This window comes from Micropterus dolomieu, linkage group LG14 (genome assembly GCF_021292245.1).
Source record: "Micropterus dolomieu isolate WLL.071019.BEF.003 ecotype Adirondacks linkage group LG14, ASM2129224v1, whole genome shotgun sequence".
In the NCBI taxonomy this organism is placed as follows: Eukaryota; Metazoa; Chordata; class Actinopteri; order Centrarchiformes; family Centrarchidae; genus Micropterus; species Micropterus dolomieu.
In genome coordinates this window covers 715821-720969 of record NC_060163.1, presented here as the reverse complement: position 1 = coordinate 720969, position 5149 = coordinate 715821, and positions in this window count along the sequence as shown.

Here is a 5149-nt window from a genome sequence, read left to right as displayed (position 1 = left end):
AATTACAGGTCATCCAGGTTTTAATATCCTGAAGGCACATTTGAAGTTTAGCTAACTGATTAGTTTCATCTGGCTTGATTGATAGATATAACTGAGTATCATCTGCATAACAATGAAAGCTTATGGAATATTTCCTGATAATATTGCCTAAAGGAAGCATATATAAAGTGAACAGGATAGGTCCGAGGACAGATCCTTGAGGAACTCCATGACTAACTTTGGCGGGTATGGAGGACTCATCGTTAACATGTACAAACTGAAATCGGTCTCCTACCCTCACCTATGGTCATGAAGATCTAATAAAACCAGTACAGAGACAAGTCCTTTGTCTGATGCAATAAGGAGGTCGTTAGTAATTTTCACCAGTGGTGTCTCTGTGCTACGATGAGCTCTAAATCCTGACTGAAAATCCTCAAATAAACTGTTGCTCTGTAGAAAGTCACACAGCTGTTTAGCAACTGCTTTCTCCAGGACCTTAGAGAGAAATGGAAGGTTAGATATAGGTCTATAGTTGGCTAAAACATCCGGATCAAGTTTGGGCTCTTTCAGAAGAGGTTTAATTACAGCTACTTTAAAGTACTGTGGTACATAGCCTGTTGATAAAGATAGATTGATCATATCTAGTATAGAAGTGCTGACTAAGGGTAAAACATCTTTAAGCAGCCTAGTCGGGATGGGGTCTGAGGCAGGTTGATGGTTTAGATGAAGAAATTATTAAGTTAGTTGGTAAAGATTGAGGGAAGCAAAACAGTCTAAACATATCTGGTTCTACAGCTGTTTCTAAGCTTCCTAAGTTTGGAGATAAGTTGGTACCAGTTGAGGGCAGGTCTTGGTGAATTTTGTTTCTAATAGTTATAATTTTATCATTAAAGAAGCTCATGAAGTCGTAACTACTGAGAGCTATGGGAATACTTGGCTCAATAGAGCTGTGACTCTGCTGAAAAGAAACCTGGGGTTGTTCCTATTTTCCTCTATTAATGACGGGTGGTACGCTGCTCTGGCATTACGGAGGGCCTTCCTATAAGTTTTAAGACTATCTTGCCAAATTAAACGAGAATTTTCCAGTTTGGTTGAATGCCAATTCCTCTCAAGTTTCCACGATATTTGCTTTAATTTGCGAGTTTCAGTATTATACCATGAAGCTAACCGTCTTTGTTTTAGTATGTTCTTTTTTAGAGGGGCTACAGAGTTGAGTGTCATTCGCAGCGAGCCTGCAGCACTATCAACAAGATGATCGATTTGGGAGGGACTGAAATTAGCATAGTAGTCCGTTACTTTGTGATCTGATAATGAATTTAGAGCTGATGATCAGACAGACATCTTGTATAGAAATTTTTGCCCAATGGCATGTAGTTCAGCAATACAAACTCAAAAGTTATCAAACAGTGGTCAGATAAAGAGGGATTCTGTGGGAACACTATTAAATGTTCAATTTCAATACCATATACCAAAACAAGGTCGAGGGTGTGGTTAAAACAGTGAGTCAGTTCATGAACACTCTGAGAGAAGCCAATGGAATCTAACAGAGAGATAAACGCAGTACTAAAGCTGTCATTCCCAACGTCCACATGAATATTAAAATCCCCTACAATAATAACTTTGTCCGTTTTAAGGACTAAAGTTGACAAAAACTCTGCAAATTCAGAAAAGAATTCAGAGTACGGACCAGGTGCTCGGTACACTATAACAAAAAGAATTGGTTGCATTGATTTCCAACTTGGGTGTGAAATACTAAGAACAAGGCTTTCAAATGAGTTATAGTTTAGTTTAGGTTTAGAGCTGATTAGTAGGCTAGAGTCGAAGATAGCTGCAACTTCACCTCCTTGGCCTGTGCCTCGAGGAATGTGAGTATTAATATGACTGGGAGGGGTGGATTCATTTAGGCTGTTGTGAACTCAACCAGACGCACTTCAAAGAAGGTCAGATGGTGTCAAAAGAGGGAGGTAAGTTTTCCTCCCCGAGAGTTGACCTTTTCACATGCAAAAACCAGAGACATCGCCTGGTGTTTGGTAAGGACCGGCAGAGACTCAATCAGACAATGCATTGCTTAAGGATTGTGTATTCAAAGAGCCTTAGTGAACCTCCCTAGCCGTAAAGCTGTCACTAAAGACAGTCAACAGGACAGGAAAAGGGGCTATCTGACCCCTTTCTCCCTCCCGCAGGTCACCTCTGGCCTCAACCTGACTCTTTTCTCTCCACAGAACGGCTGAGCCATAAACCACCATTTCGTTCTCTAATAGCCAATGCGATAAGCCAGGAATGCAAAGAAAGAGCCCATAACAACCCCTGTTTCTCGAACCAAGCAAGGTGCCATTATAACTGTGTTTGTTCTGTTTAAATAGTAACCTTGCTAAGTGAGCAGTGGCGTTTGCCTCTGAGTTTAGTAAGTAATGACCACGTTGTTATCCCTTTAGTGATGTTTGAAAACTAGCAGACCCATAAGAAAGTAATCTTGAAGAGTTCCCTAAACTCTTTCTGTTTTGTCTTAATTCATCCCTGTTACTCCCTAGTAATCACTGTCTGTTCAGTATTAATTAAGGCTTTAGTTAAATGTTTCATATACAATTTCCTACTAAAATATCCATTGATACGCCTGTGTGTATCACCAGCCTCAGTTTCTGTGGAATGGCTACTGTTTTCTCATGTGACCCGAGCGCCACCAAGGGGACAGGAAAGGTATAACATGCAAGTGTTTAAAACTCGGCTTACACTGACAATGATCGCTAAGTAGGCCTACCTATCACCATGTAATTGCATAAACGAAATTTTGCTGCCCCGCATACATCTAAATTGTCTCAAGTTAAAACCAGTAACCAGCAAGTATACTGAGGACATGTAATTAAGCTTGGTTACGTTTTATATAACCATTATAACCTTTTGGAGTCAAATAAATTCAAATTACCCCTATTCTGCCCTCACTATGATGTAGACACAGTGGCTAGCTTGGCAGATAGCTTACAGGTTCTTTAATGAATAAACATCCAGGAGACAGCAGGTAGTTTCGGGATGTTTACTGTTAGAAACACTGTAAAACTGAAATACAGAAATAAAAAATAAAGGTCACAATTTCTTCTGCATATGAAGCTTGCCATCACATTAACTACGATTAGCACGATGCTAACTTAACATGGAAAATGCCATTAATGGGCTAACGTGATTAGCATCGCGATCGTTTTTTAATGTTTTTCACACAATTAAAATGCTGTTTCCAATAACCATTACAAGTGAGTCTCATAAAACATAAGCAGTATTTACAGACGTGTTTTTATGGATTAAGATGAGACAAAGTGAATAAAAGGGGGAAAACAGCTTTGCTTCCAGACTTTTCCAGGACCCAGAAAACTACAGCAAGCTTACTAGGACAAACAGAACAAAACAGTCCATAAGGCAGCACACTCCCCGCCTGGTATACTATAGTATACTACTATGCCCCTTTGAGAAGTAGCATGACTTCTGAGGCCGGTCTTGAATAAGTTCTAGGGGAGCCACCTTTAACCACCTGACTTCCGCTTTTTGAACTCTGTTGTCTTGACCAGGAAAGCTATTAACTACAAGCCCTGTAAGCCACTCATTTCTTTTGGCCTGGCTGTCTTTCAAGAGTACAACATCACCAGGTTATATTGGTCAGTTTTCCATTTTTTCCATTTTCCATTCTGGGCTGTAGTGTCGCAAGATACTCTTGGCGCCAGCGTCTCCAGAATGCATCAGCAAGGCTGTGGACTTGCTTCCACTGATTTCGGTAGAGATCTTGAAGATCAAGGTCTCCTGATGGAGCTGACACAGAGTCAATCTTCTGTGTCAAAAGCATAGCAGGAGTGAGTACAGTGGGCATGTCTGGATCTGATGACACACGGACTATTGGCCGCGCGTTTATTATGGCAGCGACTTCCGCAATCAGCGTGATGAGAACTTCATGGGTGAGACTGGGTGAGTGCACCTTAAGCAGCATTGCATCTAAAATGCGGCGAGCAACCCCTATCATTCTCTCCCACACTCCTCCCATGTGGGAAGAGTGTGGCGGCTTGAAGTCCCAAGTACAGCCCTGGTCCCTGAGGTACGACTGAAGGGCAGCATTTTCCGGCGTTATTCCAAGTTCCTTGCAGGCGCCAACAAAGTTCGTTCCTTGGTCTGAACGAAAGAGCTTTACTGGACCCCTGATTGCAGTGAATCTTCTGAGAGCATTAATGAAGCTTGATATAGATAGAGACTCAACTACCTCCATGTGTACTGCTCTCGTGACCAAACATGTAAACATAATGGCCCAGCGTTTGCTTTCTGAGAGGCCTCCCCTGGTACGACGAGCACAGACAGTCCATGGCCCAAATACATCCAAGCCAACATGTGTGAATGGGGGAAGCTTGGGTGAGACGATCAGCAGGTAAGTTGGACATTTTTTGTCCTTCCATGTTTCCTCTTAACCTCAGACAGGTGACACACTTGTGTATGACACTCGACACCAGTCTCTTTCCTCCAAGAATCCACAGACCAGCAGACCTGATGGCCCCTTCAGTTATGTGCCTACCCTGGTGTGCAACCCGTTCATGGTAGTACTGTACCAGCAAAGTAGCAATGTGATTGTTTTTAGGGATGATTATTGGATGTTTCTCTTCCCAAGGGATTACAGCTGATGACAGGCGACCACCTATCCTCACCACTCCATCTGTATCCAAGATGGGATCCAGCGTTCTGAGAGGGCTGTGCTTAGAGACGATCTCTCCTTTGGACAAGCACTTGATTTCTTCTTTGAAGATCTCCTGCTGTACACTCAGGATAATTACTGTTCTTGCCTGCATCAGCTCGTCTGATTTCAGTCCCTCTCCCTCCAGAGCTCTCGAACAGGATCTGACTTTCTGAATGATTCTGGCCATTCCGTGGGTAAGAAGCTTCCAGCTGGAAAAGCGTTTGAATCTGTGAACCAAGCAAAGGTTCGGAAACTTTTGTAGCAAAGGTTGCAACCAGCGGACGCACGTCAGCATCCTTGTCTGGGTCAGCAAGCTCAAAGGACTTACATAGAGGGGGCGTAGGTCCATCATCTTTTCTCAGACAGGAGGGTCCTGAAAACCAATTTGTCTCTTCCAAAAGTGTAGCTGGCACAGGACGTGTTCCATGATCAGGATTATGTTCCGTGCTGATGAAGTGCCACTGTTCA